The sequence below is a fragment of the Microtus pennsylvanicus genome, chromosome 4 (assembly GCF_037038515.1).
Source record: "Microtus pennsylvanicus isolate mMicPen1 chromosome 4, mMicPen1.hap1, whole genome shotgun sequence".
NCBI lineage: Eukaryota > Metazoa > Chordata > Mammalia > Rodentia > Cricetidae > Microtus > Microtus pennsylvanicus.
Window position 1 is genome coordinate 19,362,957 of NC_134582.1, and position 26,443 is coordinate 19,389,399.

Below are 26,443 nucleotides of genomic sequence, written 5' to 3' on the forward strand. Positions count from 1 at the left end.
GCTTGCTGTTTATATGTGTGAATAAGGATGCCCCGGAGCCACAGCATATCCGTGGAGGCAGGAGGATAACACTGGGTATAAGTCCTTGACTTTCCACCTTGTTTGAGGAAGTTTCTCTTCTTGTTTGACTCTGGATATGACAAGAGAAGCCCTATGGGTTAGCTACTCTTCTATCATAATAAACACCATGGTCTGGTATGGAAAGTCCTTCTGTCTGTGTGTTGCTTTTATTGATTAATGAATAAAGAAACTTCTTTGGGCCTCTAGCAGGGCAGAACAGAGCTAGGCTGGGAAAACTAAGGTGAATGCTGGAAGAAAGAAGGCAGAGTCAGGAGAAGCCATGTAGCCCCTCTAGAGACAGACTCCAGATAGAACCTCGTTGGTACGCCACAGCCACGTGGCAATACACAGATTAATAGAAATGGGTTAAATCAATATGTAAGAGCTAGCCAATAAGAGATAATAGGCTCTAGCTTCTTATTTAATTGAGCGATTTAATTACTACAGTTTCTGTATAGTTATTTCGAGTCTGGGCAGCCAGGAACGAACAAGCGACCTCCTACAGCAATGGCAAAGGCAATCTACTAAAGAAGGGGTTTGAGTGACTTATGGTTCTTCCTCAGCACGGCTACCTAAACTAGAACTGAACAAGGATAACACCAATAGGCATTCCAAACCAAAGTGGACCAGGGGTGGGGGCATTTGGCCTTAACATTACACAAAAACTACAGGCAACCAAGGAGTTCTGAGAGCGGCATAAATGGTTCCCCCAGGGAAGAGCACACGGACTGGTTATCCAATGCCAATTAATGAAAATGAGACCATGAATTTAAGAACAAGAAAGTGTATATGGGATGGTTTGGAGAGAGAAAAGGGGGAAATGATAAAATTATTTTATAATCTCAAACTCTTTCTCTCTCTCCATTCATACACACACACACACACACACACAAACATGTGTGTATATTTATATACTCCCTCCGTTATTTCTCTTTTGTGCATCTGGTAGACTTTTTTAGGTTTAATTTACTTTTAATTATGTGTATATGAATGCGTATGCATATGAATGCAGTTCCCAAAGAGGCAAGAAGTGGGTTTCCCATCCCTTAGAGCTGGATAAGTCAAAGGTGGTTATGAGCTACCTGGTGTGGATGCTGGGAACTGAGCTCTGTCTGGTTGAGAAGAAAGTTCTCTTAACCACTAAGTCCTATGCATAGCTGTAGCACCAAGTGGACTCAGTTATTTAGTAAGAACATGAAGTTGAGAGGGACATGTGGTAGACCTGGATGGAACTGGAGTAGAAGAAGTGGAGTAGATTTGATCACACTACCTCATGTAGGAAGCTCTCAAAAAAATCAATGAGAAGTGTCATTTTAGATAATGAGAAAAACAATGTGCACAGAGGGGAAATGAGAGAAACATTGTGCACAGAGGTGAAATCCTGTGTATAGCTGAAAGCTAGGATACCAAGATGCCAGTGATGCTCTGGAGCTGGAAGGGAAGCCTCAGACTCCCGCACAGCACTCAGAGGAACCAGGCCTGCCCCACCCCAGGCTTGCACTTCTAGTGTCTGGGAGAGAGAAGCAGGAAACTTCCGTGATTCATGTTACTCATTTGGGATATTTAGCTGTAGCTTCTCTAACAAACTAATAAAAGATTTTTTTCTTTTTATGTTTTTACGTGCAAGACTATATGTGGCACCAATAACTAGAATCAGTGTAAAACTTAGCCACATTATTAAAAGGTTCGTCCATTTTTATAGATGAAATGATTTTCTCACATTTTAATGAAATTGAAAAATACCAAACATAACCTGAAATACATTTTTAACTTACCATTTAGCTTTAGATTGTGCTATTTTCTTGCAGACATTTTAAGTGAAAGTATAATAAACTAAATTATCTTAGTTATAGAATTATAAGCCAACAAAAAGCCTCATTATAGCCCTTAAGATATTGTTTATGGAATATGATTCATGCCCCCACAAAAGCTAAAATCTCTCATTTATAGCTTATATAACTTTTTATATCTATCTCAGGAATTCTGTTATTTCATGTTTTCTTAATTCTTTCACCTATAATTCCCTTTTCTTTATTTTTATACATGCAAAAAAGTCAGGGTATGTACTAAGAATGCAATGAAGAATTTAAGTTATACCAGGGATGTTTGAAAAAATCACAGAGAAAGATATTATGCTTACTTAAAATACATATACTATATATAGTGTGCACACATGCACGTGTGGGGTGTGTGTGTGTGTGTGTGTGTGTAGTTTAAATGAAGTTGTGCCACTTGGGGTGATAATGTTTCCCCCAAGAGCTGTAAACTATTTGACAAAAAAGAAAAAGAAAAGAAAAAAACAGTGTCAGTTATGGGGAATCTCCTTTCAAGTTGTTGGTCAGCGAAGAAGAGACCCCCAAAATAATCCCCATTGATTGCCTCCCAAGACTTGAACATAAGACTATTGCTGACTATGCCACACTGTGGATATAGGACTTGGAGGATCATACTGGAACTGACATGAAGCCTTCTATCCCCCACCCCCACCCCCACCCCTGCGGACTAGATCTCATAGATTCTGGAGGTGCTAGACAAGTTTCCAAAGGAGAAAGTTAATCAACAGTCCTGCTCAGTTGCGACACCTATGAACCAAAACATGGCCGGCACACCGGGTGCAGTAGCGGCACTTATACCTTATGGAAACTCAGTAGCTTGATTGAATGTAAGACCCACTCAATAGGAGAGAATTCAAGCCTGGAAGTATGAACCTGCCAACTAACCATGACTGTTGAAGTCACATATCCTGGAAAGAAATCTATTCCTGCTACTTTCCTAAGCCTGTAAAATTGCTAACTGTGACCTCTATACTTATACTTATATCTACAGACCAGTGAAGCTCTCACCCCTCATCAAAGAAGCATCCTTTTGCAATAGATGGAGCCCATTTCAGAAACCCACAATAGGTCAAAATGCAGAGAACAACCAACTGTGTCCAACACCAACTGATACATCCACAACACAACCCTTACACCTAAGACACAGGATGCCAGTGGAAGAGGGGGGTGGAGAGATGGTAAGAGCCAGAGAACCGGGATTTCTATGGTGAAATAGAATCTTCTATATATGACAGAGAAGTGGCAGCCATGAAATCTCAACAGTATGGTTGTGTAAACAAGCCCTGTACAATAGCAATACCAGTTGACTTGCCAGTGTGGGTAGAGAAAACCTTACAAGGCATTGCCTACCCATGGATGAAGAGTTATGACAATTAATGGCTTCTGAGAGAGGGAGAATCAATCTTCTCCGGGGATGATCCCATTAGTAAAAAACCTATCATCTCTGTTCAATGGGTCCATATTGATAAACTCAGCCTGATTTTCAGTTTTATATCCCTTCCATATTAGATCATACTCTATAAACCCATCCCCACATTTATTTCACAGATTTCTGCTTGATCAATTTTTTAAAAAAATTAAGTCCTCTAGTGGTATAGCATACCTTCTAGACCACACTCTCTACCTCATCGCTTGGGGCTGTCTTAGCATTAGATCTAGTTATAGGTCCAGAGGTGAAGATAGATGGTCCCTAAGGGACATCAGCATGTCTTGTCTGTCACATCCTTTAGGGAAAGTCATTGCCTAGTCCACAAATAAAGCAGAATTAATTCCCTCAGGCAAGGACAGAGAAGGCAACACTGTCTGAGGTGGGGATGGTGGTTGGGGATGTATCCTTCACCATGGGTGAGAAGACTATTTCCTCAGGTTGAGTGAGATTCAGAATCTGAAGCATCAGCACCCTTAGAGTCCTCTCACATCTGGCCATCCAAAGTCACAGATTCCTTTTTTTTATTTTTTTATTTTTTATTTTTTTTGCCAATTAGTGCTTCCGTTTTAACTGCTGACACTCTTCAAGGCTAGCAATGCAAACAGCGTGTAAGTCAGCTATTGGGTAATGGGTGTTTGGGTTTGCTCTCCTTCAGTTCAATCTGGAGAGAAGATTTTCTTCCAGGACATACTTAGAAATTGCTTGTTTGCATCTGGTGCTGGTCAGTTTTATCATCCGGTTCTGTTGTTGCTGTTACTTCGCTAAGTTGTGCCAAAAGGAGCTAGCCAATATCCTTACTCTCCCACCAAGGCTCAAAGGTTTTATACACAAGGTTGCTAAAGTCCTTGCTCCTTGAAACAGTACCGAGGAAAAGCAGGAACATCAAATTACATATCACATAACTTTTCAGTTCACAATGTTCTCCACGCTATCAGAGGAGTCTCTAGTCTGTAAGTTTCATCCAGCTGGAGAACCAGCTCCAGATATGACCAAATTCACTAGAGAAATTCATTCTTATGACTTTGTTTCTCAAGAACCACTCCCGGGACCACAATTTGTAATTACCTGGGGTTCACTAGATGAAAAAGAACCGATAGGATGAACACACATATTTAGACGCTTTGTTAAACTTACATTTAAAAGTAAATTAAAAAGGTAACAACAGTCGTCTCACACCTGAGAGCTGAGAGCCCAGTGGTTCCTCAGAACTTGAGGCTGGATGGCTCAACAGTCGAAGTAGTTCCACAGTGACTGGCTCACACCTGAGAGGCGAACCATCCAGTACTTTCTCGGTCTACAAGATTGGTTTCCTCAGCAATTCCAGCCTAATGTCTAAACCCTGAAAGGTTCCCAGAGAGCCACTTGCCCTTAGTCTGTGCCAGAAGCCTGAAAACACAGGTTCTGATATCTGTGAAGGACCCAGTAGCAGCAGCCATGGGATATATCAGCTTGGTTTCAAAATGAATAACAATGGATCAAGCAGGGAAGCCAAGTAAGGGCAGGGTGTATAATCTTCCTTCTGCCATCCCCTTGGTTATCCAGGCTGCTACCAGGGGGTGTTGCCCACACTTTGGTGTATCATCACATATCAGGAGGGTCCTTCAGGAGGTTCCTTACAAGGGTGATTCTAATTTGTGGTAAGTCTACATTGAAATCACCTATCACACAGGTGCTTTGAAAAAGAAGTTTCTAACTTTAGGAGTTGCTAAAGCTGACTATAACAAATTTCTGTTTGTTGCTGTGCTCTCTTGTTTAATCCACGCATCACAGAGTGAACTTCTATATCCTTTCCACCTTTTGGCTGTTGTAGATAAGACTGCTATAAATATTTGTGTATAAATTTTGGATGGAGTGCCTGTTTTTAATATTGTCTACAACAAATACCAAAGGAGTAGAATTGCTGAATCTTTAGAGATTGGAGAAACCAATTGTTTTCCATATTTCCACCCTATTATTTTCCCAGTGGCAGTATTCAAGGTTCTAATGGCCCTCATCCCTCCCACCCCTTCTGTGTCATTAACATAGCCAGTTTAAAGGAGGTCGTGTGGTAGCTACTTTTCTAGTCACTATGACAGATTACCTTGTGGGTGGTAGAGGGAGTGTTGGCTGTGCAGTCCTTAGCGAATGTATATTCTGGCATGAGCACAAGCCACATAGAGAACTTCCAAGGCTCTGGGACCCATGGGAAATTAGCAAAGCCATTACCCATATGGTCCAGGCTGAAGAAGAGTGGCAAAGCTCTTCTTGTGAGTCCAAAAATGAGTGTTTATGAATGATTAATTCATGCTTGTAGACTAGCAACAGTGGCTTTCTCCTCCCAGTTGGTACAGCCTGACACTGCTGGTCCTCTAAGACTAGCGAGCCCCACTCCCTGTGCTAAGGTTCTGGCTTGCAAGGGTGGCAGTAGAGAAACCCACCTTATCTCAGCTCCAATGACTCTGTCTCTGTGTCTTTCCTTTCTTCGTTCCCTCACCACCCATACCTAGGGTTTGTTTTGGTTCACAGTCTAGGACAGGATACAGGCAACATGGATGGAAAAGCATAGCAGGGCAAGCACGGGGCAGCCAACCACACTGAGTCCAATCAGGAACCACATCTTCCTAGAGAATACGCATGCTGAGCTTGCTTCTTTATATTCAATATAACACCCAGCTCACGGGAAGGTGCCATGCTTGCTTAAAGCGGGTCTTCCTTTCTCAGTTAAGCATCTTTGAAAATACATTCACAGGCAAGCCCAGAAGTGTGCCTCCTAGTTGACTCCAAATCCGTCATGTTAGCTATGAAGAATAACCACAGGAGTGCTTTAGGGGAGCCTGGATTTGTACTTCTTCAGTGACAAGGGAGAGTGTGCAGTCCCACCTTTGCTGGATGTTTACACGTGTTCTTTGTGGGAAATGCCTATCTGAGCCTTTAGTCTGTTTTTTGACCAGGTCGTCTTGTTTGTGTTTCATTGTTGGAGTTTACATTGAATACCTGGCTGTTCTCGGCCATATCAAAAATATCTTCTTCAATTCTAAGTGACTTGTTTACTTGCTTTATATTTTATTGTTGTTTTGTTGAAACTACTTTTCATGCAGTTTAGGCTGGCCTTGAACAAGTCCACTGCTTGTCTTCTTGGGATTACAGGTAGGCATTCAACAAGCTTAGTTCCTACATTCATACACTGTCCATTCATATGCATTAATAGATTTTAATTTTGATGAAGCCTTTGCTGCCTATTGTTTTTTATTAGGATGATGTAATGCTATCTCTTAAACCTATCATCAAATCTGAGGTCATGAAAATTCACTCTTACTGATTTTCTTCTAAGAACCTGACAGTTTGTTCTTTGATCCATTTTAAGTTAATCACATATAGTATGAGGTAAGAATCTGGATTTATTATTTTATGTACAGATAAAACTTCAAAAGTCATTTGAAGTTTGGTTTAACTAAGAAAGGACAAGGGACTGGGGAGACTGCTCAGTGGGAAGTGTTTGCTGAACAAGCAAGAGGACTTGAGTCCAGATCTCCACATAGACTTTAAATACTGGTCATGAGTAATCAGAGACAGACAGATACTGGAGGCTCAATGACCAGCCAGTCTAGTTGAAAGGGCAAACTTCAGATTCAGTGATAAATGGTGTCTCAACAAAGTAAGATGAAGAGCAATAGGGGGAGAAACCCAACACCAACCTCAGGTCTCCACACGGATGGGCGTAGATCAGTGCATATACATGGGGAACAGTGGGAGGAAGAAGGAGGGGAAGGGCAATAGGAAGAAGAGGAAAATGAATGAGAAGGAGAAGGAAGAAGAAGGAGGAGGAGGAGGAGAAGGAGGAGGAGGAGGAGGAGGAGGAGGAGGAGGAGGAGGAGGAAGCTGAGAACAGTGACTTCTGGTATAGTACTTGGAAGCTGAGGCCAGAAGATCACCAAAAATTCTAGGCCACCCTAGCCTAAGGTGAGACCCTGTCTCAAAACATCAAAAAACACACAGAAAAGAAACGTCTGTCAATATATGGAATGTTTGGTAGTGTTATGTTTTAGAGGGTAAGTTTTTAAGGTAATCTAGAATATAAATGAGAATAAAAAGAGAACACAATTTACACAAATTCGTTCCATATTACACCTCCATGTTTTCACTCTTCATGTTGGTAGGTTGAAGAAGGTTTTCAGGGTGCACATGTGGCTGCAGCTTCCATCGGCCACACTGAGATTCCTGCGGAGTAGTCACCCTGACAATTACATAACGTGTGACTTCAAAGGCAGCTCGGTGGCATTTGGTCCAGTGGGATAATAGCAGTTCTGTGTCAGAGAAGTCACAATGACCTTGTTTACCTGTTCAGTGAATGACTCCTCAACGCAAACTAAATGCTTTAAATTGGGATATGTTTCTTTGGAGAAGACATTCAGTTTAGAGTCCCTTCAAAAGTGATGACTCACAGGTCTGTGCCCAAATGAGCAGCAGCCTGTCACACGCATTGTCCACCAAATGCGCTGTTAGAGACCGTCTTAAGCAGGAAATTCACTATGATTTGACTTTCCAGTTACCATGGCAATGTGATCTGATCGGGATGCTAGCCACAGAGGGTTTAGGGGGGTTCTGGTGATCTTTTCAGGATGGGAAGGCAAGTGCTATGATCACTATTTTCTAAGACTCATATTCATTAAACTTGTAATTAGTGGTGCCAGAAACCCTAGAATGCATCTCTATTCAGGTGCGTTACTGTTTGATTAGAGCACACTTCAAAGACAGTGATAGCAGCTTTAGTAGCATGCCGAAGCCACATTCTGAAATCCTTTTCCTCTCGTAGAGAGTGGAGAGGGGCTGGGGAAGATATCTAGAGCTTGACTCAGGCAAGCAGGCTGGAGATGCTACAGTGAGCTCAGACAGTAACCAGCATACTGCACTTTCATTATTTAGCTCCTTATCCACATACACAATTAGTCACTTTCTTTGTATATGACATTTAAATTTTTATGGAAATTACCCATTTGATAGCAATTAAGAAATCCAGAGTCTGGAGAGATGGTTCAACAATTTCAATCATTTGTTGCTCTTTGGGGAACCAGGTTTGATTCCCAGCACCCACAGGTGGCTCACAGTCATCTGCAACTTCAGATCCAGATCTAACACCACTTCTATCTCCACAGATACCAGGCATACACATCGTATACAGATATACATGCAGGCAAAACATTCATACACATAAATAAATAAGGCTTTTTTTTTTTTGGTTTTTCGAGACAGGGTTTCTCTGTGGTTTTGGAGCCTGTCCTAGAACTAGCTCTTGTAAATAGGCATTCTAAGATCTTTTTAAAAGATGCCTATCATTAAATAGGACTAAAATTTAAGTGAACAGTGAAAAGGCCCTGCATGTCTCCAACCTCAGGATACCTGCCAGGCCCACTAAGGCAGCCAAGCATGGCAGTCTTCTGAGGAAGACTCATTGCTTTACTTCAGCTTCACTTGGTCTCCTCCGGCTACTCACAGACCAAATCCAACACAGCTGAAATCCCTGCAAAGATACAAAAGTACTGGCCAGCAGCAGGCAGCTGCAACCTTAGAGAGCCATGAAAGCATCAGGTAGCACTAACTCACAGCTATGGTCCAGGGACTTCTGGGACACTGATGGATTTGGTCAACCTATGCATATCAAAATACCTCTTTGATGATTGGCAGGCAGAAGAATCTCTGGGCTTCCCTGGTTCCACTGGGCCTCCCCAGAGACAAGGTAGATGTACATGAAAGATGTGACCAACCCTCTAGGAGACTTAAGTGGGAGTGACGACACAATTGGCTAAAACACGGGATATTTGTGGAGACTGACTTGTCCAGTCCTAACCAATCAGAACACAACATTACAATGGAGTATTTCTTGGTGCCATGTCATCTTGACACTGCTGGGGGCCATGCCAGGGAGCAGAAGGCGGCAATTGACTTCAGGGTACCAATCCACTGGGAATAAAATTCCTGATGGGTGGATCTTGAATAGGCAAGGCCCTGAGACCGCAGACCCCAGAACATCTTTTGCTTCTGCTGTGCCTTTATGTTCGTTGCTACAATTTTTCTCTGGTTTCTGAAATGATGTGAACGGGTGTGGGGAGACCCCCACTGCCTGTAATGTAGTGTATTTATCTCACGGAAACATCCCATTCTACCAGGCATTTTTACCTGTGGATTATTTGGAAGATAATTCCTTCCTAAGCTGTACTGTATGATTGATAATATTAATTTAGTTTAAATAAACCTTTAATAACAAAAGATAAAACAAAGAAGTGTCACACAGCTAGAACGCATGAGTTTCTACTGAGGAGTCACATAGACTGTATCGTAGGTTAATGATTAAGAAAAACCAATTGAGTCCCAGTAACCCAGCTAGCTTAAGTTCTTTTAACCTTGATGTCGGGAAATGTGTTCACAGGTTTCAGAGTGCACCATAGCTGAACCAAAGCTTTAAAAATAACTTAAAGTTAGACTAAGATGTTTTTGTCAAATAGCTTTGAGTTGAAAAACCCAAGAAGACAATCTAAAGTTTTAGAAGGGCACAGAGTTGAGTGAGGAACTCGTTAATATCAGGGAACAAGAAAAAAGCAGCCCAATTATCATTAGCTGGCATACCTTTCTTGCTAGAATTAATTGATGATCAAAGGTGATATTAATTTCTCGTACCCACTTTGCCCTCAATCTCCTGGTGGGTGGATATGTACTCTACAAGTTTAAAGTAGAACTGACTGATTCTTTTTCATACCCAAAAGTTTAGGTTTGTATTCCTCTAAGATTCCTTATAAGATTACATTTCAAGATAAGTAATAAAGTAATTGGCCCTTTCTTTATAACTGTAAAGTGCAGCCTGCCAGTAAATGGCCAGACTAAGAAGAATAGCTTACTTACCTAGCTGGTTAATCTATAATAAGTTGCTTGGGTATGAATGTAAGTGAGTTCTTCAGAAAATTTGTTTTCCAGCTGTAATACATAAAATGTTTAAATCATGTAAGGGATATGGAAAACATGCTGGGTTTTGCTTGCATTCATTCACTTGAAAAACAGAATGTAACCACGTTGTAAGTTTTATATTGCCTAAAAGATTTTGCTGGGTGTATAAGCTGTAAGGGAAAATATGAAGATAGAACCAGAGAGTTAAAATAACTTAGAAGGAAAACATCAAGAATGAGAGAGAAGGGAAACATCAAGAATGAGAGAAGGATATCACCAAGAAGAGAGAATGCAAAAAAAAAAAAGAATAAAGAAAAGGTCTGAAGGAAACCATCAAGAGAGTGTTTTTCCCCTTAACCACCTCAGATTAAAAAAAAAACTTTCATGAGGGATAAAAGATCTTAGTAAATAAATAATATAGAGGACCCTTATGCTGAGAGAGGAACCAGGAAGGCAGATCAGTCTCCTTAGAACAATAAAAAAGAGCCATTTCTGGGCGATGAAGTCATTCTTATTTATTAGAAGAAGATGCTTTTATCAGATGGCTATGAACTGCACTGTCTTTGAGAATCTTGCCCTGTCTAAGCTTTTCATCCTCCATCACCCCTTCCTGGAAGCCCTTCCTTCTTTCCATATGGAGAATGAAGTTTGTCTGCACAGGGTTGATAAAACTGCACCCTCAGTGGGCCCTGAGGGACCAATACAACATCAAAGACTGCTCATCTTTTCCCCACCAGTTCCCAATTCTTACATCCGGGGGCCAAAAGAATGTAAACAGTTCAAGTTCAGTCAGATGAACATTCTTTCTCTCCTTAGAGGGGTGACGCAAGGTGAGAAAGAATGTTAGTGCTACATCTTCAGTAGAAGAAACTAGGTGAGATAATCTGTAATGTTCAGGCAAAAGGCTGGCAGAACGGCCGGAAAGATTGCCCAGTAGTAGATGTTCTTCAGCACAGGCAGACCTGAAGGCCCGAGTTTAATTCCTGAATCGCACAGGGTGTTAAAGAGAACTGACGCTCTGACCTCCACATGTACCCTGTGGTATGCACGTAGCACACACACATACAAAGAGAGAGAGAGATTTTAATTATTGTTTGGAGATGACTGAACTTGTTTCTATGTCTTCCAAGCCTGTGGACTCATTCACGTATAATCAATGAAGCCTGAAGATGGAGACATTGGCTGAGGGTTTAAGACCCCTGGATGCTCTTTCAGAGAACCCAGGATTGGTTCTTAGCACCCCAGTTGGTGTCTCCTAAATATCTCTAACTCCAGTTCCAGGAGATCAATGTGCTCTTCTGACCTCTGCAGGTACCAGGCTTACAGATGGTACATAGACATATATACAGGCAAACACACATACACATAAAAATAATACTTTTTTCAATACAAAGAAGCATAATATGTTCTCAAACACATACTCCGGATTGATCCTAATCAAGGAGAACACTTTCTGGCACCATCACTGGGGAAAGAATCTGGGTGGCCTTGAAGATAGCTTGCCTTCTGCCACCTCATGAAACTAGAGCCCATTGCTTTGGCAGCAAGAACTCCGGTCAAAACAATGTCTTCTCCAACATCATCTTAGTGCCAGTGAAGAGAACTTATAGAATTCCTCTGTCATGTGAGTGAGTGTTCCAAAGAATGGAATAGAACTTCTGAAGCAGACAGAGAGAGAGGAGGAAAGCATGGTGCTAGCCCTGGAGAATGGAGATCCCTCCGAGAAGGCCGACACGCACGACAAGAGGTGCATCTTCATGTTTACTTTATATTTTTTCACTTTGCTATCAGAACCAGTGCCTACCTGACCTTCCAATGCTGAAACAAGCATTCAAATCACCTGCGTTCAGGAGACAGCAATGATGGGAAGACGGGTGTTCAGTTCTCTGTCATCTGTCAGCACTTCCTGTTGCCATAGGATGCTGTGGCCCCTTCATACACACTATTGGATAAGACTATACCCATCTTCATATTTGCAGGGCCTCTTTGCCTGATGGTTCTTCAATCCTACCAGGGCAGATGGGAAGCCTCCCTTTTGTGGAATAGGAAGAAAAGATGTAGCCACTACCAAATGAACACATCTGTCCTCTGGACTTGCTTGGAGGAATGACTAAGTCATTTGGGAAATTTGTTTCTCTTTGCACTCCTGGAATCTGTCATTTGGTCTTTGAGCAAGCAGCTGTAGCTTGGAGCAAGATGTAGGTCTAGATTTATAAGAATAAGGCCAAAGAAAACTTGGCAGTTCTTTCTTTTCCTGCCAACAAGGCAGAAGCCCAGGAAGGGACCAGACATAGATGGCCTGCTTAATAAGATGACCCCCTCCACACACACAGTGGCTCCCAGCATTGGATGTGGCACCTATGAGAAGAAGCAAAGGAAAGAATATAACATATGCAATGCTTCCAGGTCACAATTTAAAAGTCAAACCACTTAAACCACTGGAATAGACACTAGACTCGCTATCCTGAGTGGGATTCTGCTTCCATTTATGTATTTCTTGGTATTAACTATCTAAAAATAACTTATTCAATTTCCTATGACATATTGTCATTATTATTACATTTGAGACCATGTGATCCCTTTCATTGTCTTCTTATCCAACCTGGTCTGTACTTGTCTGGACATATTTATTATTACATATAATGTCCTCCCCAAACAAAAGGGGCTCTCAGCCAAGTATTTCTAATGTGGTTTCCCCCGCCTTGTCATGTAGTAATTCTATTTTCTGGGAAAGATGTTCTGTTGTGCTCTTAGAGAAATGTTCTTCTCTTGGGCTACAGGCTGTTTTATGAGCTTTGATCTGATTTTCTCAGTTGACTCATTTTTGAGCAGAATGCAATTTAGCCAAGCTTAGTGTTAGGTTGCAGTAAGAAATCTCAAATTTTCCTGCTTGGAGACGAATCCACTTCCCAGTGAAGATACTATGATGACTTAAAATGTCTGAGACCTTCCCAGCGAAATAGAAAGGAAATTGTCTTTCTTTTGTGTGCTTAGCCCTCTCTATATTCTCTGAGTTGAAAGACAACCAATAAATTCTACACAGTAAAAAGTATCTCCCTGGGATTTGTCAATATGATGTCTGTTCTAAGTTCTGAATTGTGTTTTGTGATAACATTTATTCTTGACTCTCCTCTGCCTTTCCAAAGTCATCTGTTGATGGTATGAGTAGGAATGCCCCCCATAGATTCATGTGTTTGAATCCTTGACTTATAGGGAATGGCACTCTTAGGAGGTGCAGCCATGCTGGAGTAGGTGTAGCCTTGTTGGAGGAAGAGTGTAACTGTGGAGGCAAGCCTTGAGGTCTCATATATGCTCAAGCTACATCCAGTATAACAGTTCACTTCCTGTTGCCTGGGGTTCAAGATGTAGAACTCTTCAGGTCCTTCTCCTGCACCATGCCTGCTTGCACACTGCCGTGAAGATAATGGACTAAAACTCTGGAACTGTAACCAGAACCAATTAAATCTTTTCCTTTATAAAAGTTGCTATGGTCATGGTACCTCTTCACAGCAACAGAAACTCTAAGACATCATCTGAGACATCAGTCCTGCTCGTTTTGAGCAAGTGACCATCCTTGATACCTAATCAGGACATGAGGAAGACTTGCCCATACTGTGGGTATCCGGTAGACACCAGCATGCTTTAAATGCAATATAAGCCAAGCTCATTTCAGAGACATTGGCCTCAGTAGTCTGTGATGTGCCTCCAACGACTCTTGAAAATCACTGACTTCAGGCAGAACCCTAAATTGGGGTACCTTGAGTGGTTCTCTTAAATCACCTCAGCTAATGTAGAAGAGAGGAAGTCTGTAATGCAGTGATTCTTAAAACATGGTCCCTGAGCCTATAACACCAACAATACTTGGAAATTTGTTCAACGCTAACCATTAGGCTCCACTGCACACACCAGGGATACTGTGTATAAGGCAGGCAGGCTGTTTCAACAAGCTCCCTGGGGGCTCCTATGTACACAAGGTTGTAGCATCACTGTTGCAGTTATGGCTGCTTTTTCCAGACTTTGGAAGTCCCATTCCACTGTATGAGAAGCAGAATGTTGAGGCTGCGCCACCACAGGTAAGGAACTGGAGCTTAAGGAAATAGCTATTTCAAGGCCATTAACTTTCTGTTTTCTCATCTCTCATCTCAGCCTTACAGCTGCTTAGTTCTTTAAGAAGGAAAGGTTTCGACACCACAGTGATGCCATCTGTCTCCCCTTCAAGTATATTAATAAAAGAAGAGTAGGAAGAAAAGCCAAGAGGGGGTTAGACCCTCACCCTTAAAACACCTCTCCCCAGGGTTCTTCAAATTAGCTCTTGCCTTAAAATGGAACAGGAGCAAATGACTCAATATAATTCCTTTTTCTGAAAAGCTTGAAGTCTGATTGGCAGCTCAGACATGATTTCGCAGTTGGGAACCTTGATAAAATATCATAATGAATCATTCCTTCCAGAGAAAACAATAATGGGAGCAAAAGAAGTAAGCAAGAAGTATGAAGTGTTTGCATTCTTTGTTTCTGTGCTTGTTCTTCTCTTCCTCCTCCTCCTCCAGTTCTTTTCAGGAGGGAATCACAGAACGGCTGAGACACCTTTGCAGGGTCAGGAGAGAATGGCAAGTTGACCGATGTTCTCTTCAACTGACTTTAAAAAACAACTGTGTCAAAAAATAAATAGTGCTGAAAAGTAGCTTCTTGAAATGTTGTGTTAAGGAGTTAGGCAATAAGTGTGCCACAGTGCACACTTATTGATGATTAGTCCACATTTTTTAAACAACAGGAATGAACAAAGAAATAGTTTCCATTTTATGGATATATTTTTATCCAAAACTTACATATTGAAAATACAACTTACCTTTTTTCAAATAAGTTAAATGTACTGACTGTCTTAGACCTACATCCTGGTCTTGGTAAAGGTATTTTTAAGTTTTCTAAAGCAACAAAGAAAGAAGAGATGTAGGGATTGTTTAATTTGATTATTTTTTTAAAGAGACTTAAGATGAGGTTTCAGTTTTAACTATTGCTGTGATGAAGCGACTTGGGGAAGAAAGGATTTATTCAGTGTATACTTCAGCTTTGCTGTCCATCACTGAAGGAAGTCAGGACAGGAACTCAAACAGGGCAGGAACCTGGAGGCAGGCGCTGATGCAGAGGCCATGGAGAAGTGCTGTGTACAGACTTGCTTCCCTGGCTTACTCAATCTGCTTTCTTATAGAAGCCAAGACCACCATTCCAGGGATGGCACCACCCACCATGGGCTCCCACTTCAATCACCATGCTGAATAGTTTTATATCAGCTTGACACAAGCTAAAGCCATCTGAGAGGAGGGACCCTCAACTAAAAAAAATGTCTCCACATCAGGCCCAAACTGCTGCCGAGGGTCATGTCTAGGTCTGCGACTCTACAGCAGCCAGGGTCTGTGTTGATGCCCATGACCTCCGTTACCACCAAGGTTGTGTGGATGCCCAGGGTCCAAGCAGCCACTTGAGGCCATGTTGGTGTCCAAGGGCCATGATGCCACCATGGTCATACTGATCTGAGTGACCTGTGCTGCCATCCAGGACCACGGTGACATCATTGCCAGAGTCGCTGCTTAGGATCATGTCTGGGTCTGTGGTCCTGCTGCAGCTGAGGTCTGTGTTGATGTCTGTGGCTTGTGTTACCATGTGGGGCCACGTGAATCATGCACGTTGAAATCCAAGACTGTACTGAACTAGCCCTGTCCTTCACTGACCTTGGGAATTCCAGCCCTGCCCCTGAGGAACAGCTTAATTGCAAAGGAAGAGCTGGCTCCACCCCACACTCAAGTTTGCTGGCTCCACCCCTCACCACAGGTGAGGGAAAGTTTTCTCTGACAGCACGGGAGAGGGAGAGCTGGCTCTGCCCCTTGCAGGAGCGAAGTGTTGGGGGAGAGGCTATCCTAATGAAGGGCTGGACTGACCAACTCAGATACCACCCAGGCCCACATCCTGTGTTTTAAGTTGGTCCACTCCATTTATTATATGACCTGTTGGAGCGTGTTAAGAGACTGGTCCTGTGGGCCCAAAGTTGCAGGATCTCCATGGCTCAGGGCAACAACAGGATACTTGAGAGAAGTTTTGGTGAGGGTCCATTATTGATGGTGTACCAGAAGCCACAGGCCTTGAACTTGATCAACAGCACATTAGATATTTAAGATTTTCATGTAAAGCTGTTTGGACACACCTCAGCTCCCAATGCCACTAAGACAAAGAGGTGGGAAAGACAGAGAAGTGAAGTGCTTTATTGTTTGTTTGCTTGTTGTTTTGTTTTTTAATCAATATTTTATTTTCTTAAATTTTCTTTTGGAGGCAGGTACTGCAAGAGTTAAGAGCGGATAATGAGGGATTGGAAATGAGTGGTTTTGGAGTGTATGATGTGAAATTCCCAAAGAATCAATAAAAAATATATATGTTTTACAAAAAAGAGAATGTCCCCATAAAATTGGCTCATAGACAGGCCCATACACAATTTTCTTAATTAATGATTGATGGGAGAGGGACCAGCCCTTGTAGGTAGTGCCATCCCTGGGCTGGTGGCCCTGGGTTCTATAAGAAAGCAGGCTGAACAAGCCATGAGTAGCAAGACAGTAAACAGACCCCTCCACGGCCTCCGCATCGGCTGCTGCCTCTAGGTTCCCGCTCTATTTGACTTCTTGCGCTGACTTCCTTTGATGATGACAGTGATGTGGAAGTGTAAGCCATATAAACCCGTTCCTCCCCAACTTGCTTTTTAGTCATGGAGTTTCATCACAGCAAGAGAAACCCTAACCAAGACAACCGTTAATTTAAAAAACAAAATTCTCAGTAGGCTTGCCTACAGCCAGATCTTAGGAAGCCATTTTCTCAGCTGAGGCTTCCTTCCCTCATTGACTCTAACTTGTGTCAAGTTGACATAAAACTTGTCAGTACAGACGAACTTCTTAAAGTGGAGCCAAGGATAAACCTCCAGCACAATTCTGTATGGCAGGTGCCTCCTGCTCTGCTGCCCAGGGAGCCTGTTCCTGCCATTCCAATTTGCGTTATCTATTAGGTTGATGAACACCTTGTCTCTTCTGTGAGATGACAGCATTCAGGAGAACCAGGACAGAAATGTATACCCTCCCATCACAAAGTCATTTCTGCTTCTCCCAGGAAGCCATCCTAGCAAAGAACAGTCCGGACCTGCTCTGAGTAGGGACCACAGCTTGCAGACACTGACAACAGGTAAGGAAAATGGGGAAGACTGGAGAGCCCACGGGCAGGGGTTTTCCTGCTCTCTGGGAGAGTTTTGCCTAGTACTCAGCCTCCTTAATCCAAATAATTTTCCAAACGCATAGCCCAAAACGTAATTCTTATTTGGTTAGAGCATTACTTAATGTAATAGCGATAGGAACTAGTGTGATACAGCTGCCCACCACTTAATGTTAGTGTGGCTCAGTCCATTTCCTGAGGGTCTCTTTGGGGATTCTAGCAGGAGAGCACACTTACCCTTTATGGATGATAGAAAGGTCCTCCCCTAGCAGGGAAGGTTATCTTCAACAGATAGGCAATCGGCCTTGGGAAAGACACACACGGGGTGGTACGAGAGGAAAGGTAACACCCACTTGGCTGTGTAGAGCAGTCGAATTAACCCCGGAGGTCAATGGGATGACAGATACTGCAGCCGTAACATCATAATATCCCAACACGCATTTCTGGAAAAACACATACTCTGTGAGATGCTTTCAGGAATTTATTATTTAAAAGTTAATGCAGAGGATATTGTAGCGCCTGTACTACGGGATGGTAAGCGAGCCGGGAACTAGGCTGGAGATTTAAACACATACGCACACAGACAAAGACACAGGGGCATGGGTCATCCTTGAAACAAGAATGCCAACTTTATTGTGCTCCAGGGAAGCTTATACAGGGATCTTTCACTGCTAGCCATGTTCCTAGCTCTCGGGATAGTTTAGCTGCAGGCCTCACCAGAACCCACTTCCCTGCCTCATCATCATGAGGGTCTCGTGCTCGGAGCAGCTGCAGGCACAGGAAAACAAGTTGTTTCACTCCAGCACAGAAAGGGTCTGAGGCAGGCCAAGAAAGTCAAGGGGCCAGGAGTCTGCAGCGCTTAACAGATATAATTTACTAATATCATTTCAACACATGTAATTTATTTGTGTGAGCAATGGTAGAAACATACTTACTAGATACTCGTGTTCAGCATTTCTTATATGACAACAGGAAGCGATATGACATGTCACCAGAAGGCATTTGATCTTACGCACAGTAATGTGAAGAATCCTTTATCTTGTGAGATATCCTTAGTCTTCCTGTGGTAAACAGTATACTTTGAAAACAAACCTTAGACAGACACAGTGATGCACTTACTGTCCAGTGATGGGAGGTGGAGGCAGGAGGATCACAGTCAGTCAGCCTGGGTTGCATAGCTATAGCCTGTCTCAGAATATATATGCTTCAGAACAGAAAACACACCTCAGTTTGTAAAGTGCTTCGGTACAAGCACAGGGGTCTGAGCACAGCACCAGAACGCACCTGAAAATTGCTGGGCATAGTGCGGCGTGCTCGAATTTCTACCCCCGGGGAAGCATAGGTGGACGGACCCATCGAGTTTGTCTGATCAGCCAACTTAGCCTGTCATGAGATTCCAAGCCAAGTGGGAGGCCCTGTCTCAAAAAGAGCCTGTCTCAATGAGAGGGATGGTACTGAAGAACACCCAGAGTAACCCACTGGTCTCCACACGCGCGGGTACCCACATATAAGCATACCGTATATATACCCACATATAACCAGCATTCCACACTCAAAATGTTCCCAGCCAGTCTTGCAGCATCTAGCTGCAGTATTCTTTGATATGTCTTGGTTTTTCTTTCGAAAACAAATATGCATTATAGTTTATTCCTTGGGCCTTCCCTGATATACGACTATAAACTACCAAGTGTTCCCTTCTCAAATGTCCTGGGGAAATGTCACGGATAACATATAGCTTAGGAGAACAAAAGAGAAGTAGAGGGATCTTGTTAGAATCGATACATGCGGACACCGTAACTAAATCTGATATGGCAAGATCAATAGCCACCCACCACTTCCGCACCTGATTCACCCGCAGGAAGTAAGACCTAGCTGCCCCTCCAGCTTCACACCACTGCTGTTTAGGGAAAGCCAAAGCACTCACTTTACTCTTTCGCAAAGTTTATGCCTCGCTTCTCAGTCTCTGCTGTGGTCCTCAGTCACCTGCCGCGCCACCGCTCAGTGAACTCTGCCGGCTGCTGTCTGTCCTCATTAAAGAAGAAACAAGGGGACAGGACCCCTGGAGGCAATCTCAACAGAGATGAGCCAGCTGGTGTGGAAGACCCTGAAGCTGCCATGGCCCTGGGCCGCAGTCAGCCCATGTGGAACACAGCTCACTGTAATGGTGCCTTCAAGGAGAACAGACCTGATGAGCAGGCTTGATGGCGGATGAATATGAATATAAGAAGATGAAATATTCAGGATTCTGTGAAGGAATGCAGTGCTCCTGGGGAACCTGAGGGCATAAAATTTCTGTCAAAGAAAACCTGGGAAAGCAATTATTTGGTATCACTGTGGAGCGAGGCACACTGGCAAGTTCTCAGATCTAGAAGCCAGTTGGAGAGAAATTGCATATGGAATACACAGATCAGGCTTTTGTTTTGTTTTGTTTTGCTGAGAAAGAATTAAACTGGCCTTTGGGATGGGAAATCTACATTCTGGCAAAATGTCTCATGATGACCAAATATAAATATTCATACATTCTTGGGGCAAATGGGGACCCCATCACTCTCTGGGAAACGGATGATGTGGAATGAAGGTGCACTGCTTTAATCTCCATGTTGCTCCTTCACACACTGTAAGCTCGGTGTCCCCCAAAGTCATAAGAGTCTGCCCAGCAGGACACCCCAGTCCACTCAGCACAGGGTCCCTCCCAACTGCCTGCCCTCACGGCAGAATGCAGAAGCTTATGAAGGAAGCACAAGATCTCTCAGGCTTTAAACACAGCTTGCCAGGAACTAGAGCAGGGTATGAACTTGAGTGATGCTTATCCTGTGGAATCATTTGTTCCGATATCATTATATCATCATGGCTATGTCTATGCTTGTTAAAAATAAAATAAACATTATAGAGACCTGCAATGTAACATTTACATAAGAGACTAACGTTTAAGTTATATTTAGTGCTCTTATATTAAATTATATTTTAGGGTCTTAAATTCAGTGATATAATTATTCATGTTTTTATACTATAAAACCTACTGAAGCTTACTTCTCTTGCAGATGCTCCAAAAACATCCTTCTTTTTCCCTTAGACCCACAAAGCTATGTTTGGGCTGATTGCAGAACACTCAGGTACCTCCTACAGTTTTTACACTTACTTTCACAGATATGTTCTAAATTTCCCTCTTTTCTTCTTAAACAATAAACAAATGTATTATCATGTTAATTCAGAAACTTTCATGTTTATACACTTTGTCTAGACGCACCATTGTCTGAGCTGCTTCATTAGTGATGTATTGCTGGTTAACGAATTATCCCCAGTTTACATACCTTAAAACAACAAACATTTGTTATCTGGGTTTCTATGAATCAAGAATTAGGGCAACATCCGGCAGAGTGGTTCCAGGTGTTCCTTGAGGTGGCAATTAAGCTGTAGTTGAGAGCTGTGATTTTGCCGGGAGGCTCCACTGAGATGGACTAAGGGTCTACTCCCAAGTGTGTGCATGTGGTGGTTGGTTGGCCTAGATTCTCCACCATAGGGATTCTTCATAAAACTACCTTATAGTCCGACAGCTGATTCCCTACCATGGGCAATCCAGTGGAGAGCATCCAGATTGAAGGAAGATACCTGTTATTTATAATCCAACATTAGAAGTGATACCCAGTCTCTGCCGCCATATTGAATTTGTTGGGAGTCTAAAACCCATCCCAGATTGGAGAGGCAGAAGATAACACCAGGCCTTGAAGCCCAGGAAGCAAGATCCCTGGAAATCATTTTAGAGGTACCTGATACAGATACTGTGATTGATAACGTTTAGCAGCTAATTTGTTAAAAAGGCAGAATAACTGAGCCAAATATGTCCAAGAGAAATTAAGTCAGACAAGGAAAAAAAACCGATTATGAAGAAATGAACAAAGTTGTACTTGCATCTCATCTGAAAAAATACTTATTTTTATCGTTTTGTATTAATTTTCCTAAAGAGTATTATTTGACATTAATTACCTGAAAGACAGAGTATATGAAAGGAATGTTTGTGCACACAGTAGTGGTGGTGCACCCCTTTAATCCCAGCACTCAGGAGGTAGAGGCAGACAGATCTCTGAGTGTTCAAGGATACCCTGGGCTACACGAAATAGATCCGGTCTAAAAGAGAAACAAAGCCAGGTGGTGATGGTTCACACCTTTAAACCCACTACTTGGGAGTCACTTGCCTTTAATCCCAGCACTAGGAAGAGGAGACAGGAAGGGATATGGCTGGACAGAGAAAGAAATATAAGGTGGGAGGAGACAAGAGCTCAGGTGTTCAGTCTGAGGACTTGTAGAGACAGGATACCCCATTCAGTCTGAGGATTTCATAGAACTAGTGGCTGGCTGCTCTGCTTCTTTGAACTTTCAGTTTTTACCCACTAATGTCTGACTCTGGGTTTTTATCAATTAGAATTCTTGCTACACTATTGACTAGTATTCATGATACTGCAAGGTTCTCTCATGGCTACCAGAGGATTAAAGTAAACACAAACCCAGCTATAAACCCTGTGATCTACAATGATGGCCTGCATGCAAAACATGCTGATCCAGTCGTGGCACAAATGTGGGCGTGACCAACCACTCTCTAATTGATTTTAATGCCTGTTCCAAGAGATGAGTCTTTGTGTGGTTTCAGTATCAGGGTAACTGTGGCCTCGTAAAAATGGATTTGGCAATGTCTCTTCTGTTTCTATTTTGTGGAATAATTAAGGAGTATTGTTATTAATTAGCTCTTCTTTGAAAGGCTGGTAAAATTCTGCTTTAAAACCATCTGTCCCTAGGCTTATTTTGGTTGGGAGACTTTTAATAACTGTTTCTATTTCCTTAGGGATGATAGATTTATTTAAGTTATTTAATCTGTTCTTAATTTATTTGTAAGTGGTATCTATTAAGAAAATTGTCCATTCCTTTTAGATTTTCCAATTTTGTTTTTGAAGTATGACCTAATGATTCTTTGGATTTTCTCTGTGTCCATTGTTATATCCCCCTTTCATTTCTGATTTGTTAATTTAAATATTCTCTCTGTCCTTTAGTTAGTTTGAATAAAGGTTTGTCTAATATTGTTGATTTTCTCAAAGAACCAACCTTTTTTTTTCACTGATTTTCTTTTGTTTCTATTTTACTGACCTCAGCCCTCAGTTTATTTCCTGTCATCTACTTCTCCTGGGTGAATTTGCTTCTTTTCTTTCTAGAGCTCTCAGGTGTGCTGTTGGGTCATGCATATAAGACCTATCTAGTTTCTTTATGAAGGCTCTAGTGCTGTGAACTTTCCTCTTGGTCCCACTTTCTTTGTGTCCTGTAAGTTTGTTGTGCATTTATTTTTATTTAATTCTAGGAGGTCTTTCTTTTCTTTCTTTATTTCTTCTTTTGACAGTGGTAATTCAGCATAAAATTGTTCCATTTCCATGAATTTGTAGGCTTTCTGTTGTTGTTGAAATCCAGCTTTAATCCATGGTGGTCTGATAAGGAACAGGATTTATTTCGATAATCATGTATCTATAGAGATTTAGTTTGTGGCCAAGTATATGGTCAGCTTTGGAGTCAGGTGTTGAGAAGAATATATTCCTATGTGTTTGGGTGAAATGTTCTGGAGATTCATTAGGTCCATTTGAGTCATAACATATGTTAGCTCCATTATTTCTCCGTTTTGTCTTTGTCTGGATAACCTGTCCATTGGTGAGAGTGGGGTGTTGAAGTCTCCCACCATAAATGTGTGAGGTTCAATATGTGATACCAGCGGCTATATCAGAGGAGCTGCTAATGGTAGTTGACTTCAGAGTGTCAGTCCGTCAGGAGACAAATCCCTGATGGACGAATGACAGGTCCCGAGACCACAGACTCCACAACATCCTTTGCTTCTGCTATGCCTTTACATGTTTGCTACTAGTATCTTTCTCTGGTATTTTACCTTATGTGAGTGGGTGTTGGGAGACCCCCACTGCCTGTAATGTAGTGTGTTTATCTCATGAAAACATCACATTCTACTGGGTATTTTTATCTGTGGATTATTATGAAGATGATTCATTCCTAAGCTGTACTGTCTGATTGATAATAATGATGATGATGATGATGATGATGATGATGTCAGTTTAAATAGAGTTCTTATGATGAAATATAAAACAAGCAAGTGACACATGCTAGAACACATGAGTTTCTATTGAGGAGTCATGTAAACTGTGGCTTAGGTTAATGATTAAAAAAAAACAACAACTGAGTCTCAGTACTCCAGTTAGTTTAAATTCTTCTAATCTTAATGTTGGGAAATATGTTCACAGGTTTCAGTGTGCATCATTAGCATAAACAAAGCTTTAAAATAACTTCAGGTTAGATTAGATGTTTTGATAATAGTTTTAAGATGAAAACCCCCAGAAAACAACTTAAAGTTCACAAGGACACATACAAAAATACAAAGCAAACCAATTGTTACTAGCTAATATGCTTTCCTTCCTAGGGTTGGTTGATGACCAAAAGTGATGATTAATTCCTATGCCCATTTCTACACTCAGTCTTCTGATAGAAGAAACTATTGATGAATGAATATGTACCTTAAAAGTTTAAAGTAGAACTGAATGATTCTTTTTAATATATAAAATTTATGTTTGTGATCCCTTTAAGATTCCTTATAAGATTACCATTAAACATAAGTAATAAAGTAATTGGCCCTTTGATGTGGGATTCCCCTCTGTATGCTGTGATTACCATTAAAGAATACAGAAACTGCTTTGGACCTATAGCAGAGCAGAACTTAGCTATGCAGGAAAAACTAAACTGAATGCTGGGAGGAAGAAGACAGAGTCAAGGAGAAGCCATGGAGCCACCACCAAAGACAGACATGCTGGAACCCTGTTGGTAGACTACGAGCCTCATGGTAAAATATAAAATAATGGAAATGGGTTAAATTAAGATGTAAAAGCGATTCAATAAGAAGTTAAAGCTAATGGGCCAAGTAGAGACTTAATTAATACAATTTCTTTGTGATTATTTGGGGACTGAGCAGCTGGGAACAAACGACCTCTTACTACGGCCCTTCCTTTGTAACTATGAAATATAGCCTGCCATTAAAAGACCTGACTGAGAAGAATATCTTTGTTGCCTACATGGTTAATCTATAACAAGTTTCTTGGATGTGAATGTATGTAGGTACTTGAGATAATTTGTTTTTCACCTATACTACATAAAACGTTTGATCATGCAAGGCAGATTAAAAATATGTTTTTATCTGTATTTATTATAATTGTTTACTTGAAATACAGAATGTAACCACATTATAATTCCTATATTGCTTGAAAAACTTTGTTGAGGTATATAAACTGTAGAAAAAAGTATACAGTAGAAAGAGCATGGAAAGAATACAGAAGAATAGAGAATAAAGAAGGAAACCATTAAGAGAGTGTGAGTGTCTTTTTCCCCTGACCCCCCTCAGATAGAAAAGTCTAGTATGCTTCCACTCTATGACTTCCCTTTGATCCCTGCACTCCTTGGAGCTTCCCCCATACCCCTGGCATTGATAGTGTGATTTAGGCTTTGATAGTATATCTTTTACAAATGTGGGTGCCCTTGGGTTTGGAATATAGATGTTAAGAATTGCGATGTTCTCTTAATGGATTTTTCCTTTGATGAGTATGAAATGTCCTTTCCAATCTCTTAATTACTTTTGGTTGAAAGTTTATTGGTTAGATATTAGAATGATTATACCAACTTGATTCTTAGGTCCAATGGGGTAGGAAAATCTTTTCCAAACCTTACTTTGAGATAATATCTATCTTTTCTTTTAAGGTGTGTTTTTTGTGTTTAGTAGAAAGATAGATCATGTTTTTGCTGTGGGGTAATGCTCTTGTACACTGTAAAGATTTGTCACTCATGTTAGTTTAATAAGACACTGACTTGCCAGCAGCCAGGCAAGAAGTATAGGCATGGTGACCAGAGTAAGAAATTCTGGGAAGAGGAAAGGTAGAAACAAAGTTGTCATCTAGTACCAGAGGAAGCAAGATGAGAATGCCTTACTGAGAAAGGTATCAAGCCACATAACTAAACATAGATAAGAATTATAGGTTAATTTAGGTTGTAAGAGCTAATTAATAATAAGCCTGAGCTAATATGCCAAACAGTATATAATTAATATAAGCCTTGTGTGTTTCTTTGGAACTGAATGGCTACAGAACCAGGCAGAACAGAAACTTCTGTCTACATGTTTTCATATCCATTCTGCTAGTCTGTGTCTTTTTATTGGGGAATTTAGTCCATTGATATTGAGAGATGTTAATGACAAATGATTGTTAATTCCTGTTATTTTGTTGGTGGTGGTGGTAGTGTGTGTGTGTTTCCCTTCTTTGGGTTTTGCTGGTATGAGGTTATCGATTACCTGTGTTTTTGTCTTATTAACTAACTCTTATACCTTTAATTAACCCACTTCAATTATTTTGTATTTTACCACAAGGCTCATAGTTTGCCTGTAAGGTTCTGGTGGGTCTGTCTCCTTCGGCAGCTACATGGCATCTCTCTGACTCTGCCTACTCTCTCTATATATCTCTTTTAGTCTGGCTATATTCTGCCCTGCTATAGGCCAAAGCAGCTTTATTCATTAACCAATAAAAGCAACATATATACAGAAGGACACTTCATTTCAACATCCAAAAAGCTACCTACCATAGGCAGGAGGAAAATTGCAGTTTTCCAATGGCATGACACTGGGTGTATCAACCCACTCCAGAACAAGTATCATGCACAGTATTAGGTGGCCAAAACAAGACAGATTTCATGTTTGGTTGGGTTTTTATTTGTTTGTTTGTTGTTTTGTTATTGTTGAGGGTTTTGTGTATGCTTTTTGTTGTTTTGTTTTGGTAGAGTCTGGGGGTTTCTTTTTACTTGAGAGAAAGAGAAAACATGAAGAGGTATGGGTGGGAGGGGACTATCTAGGCATGGGGCAGGTAACATTGGTTCATTCTCCTAGAGC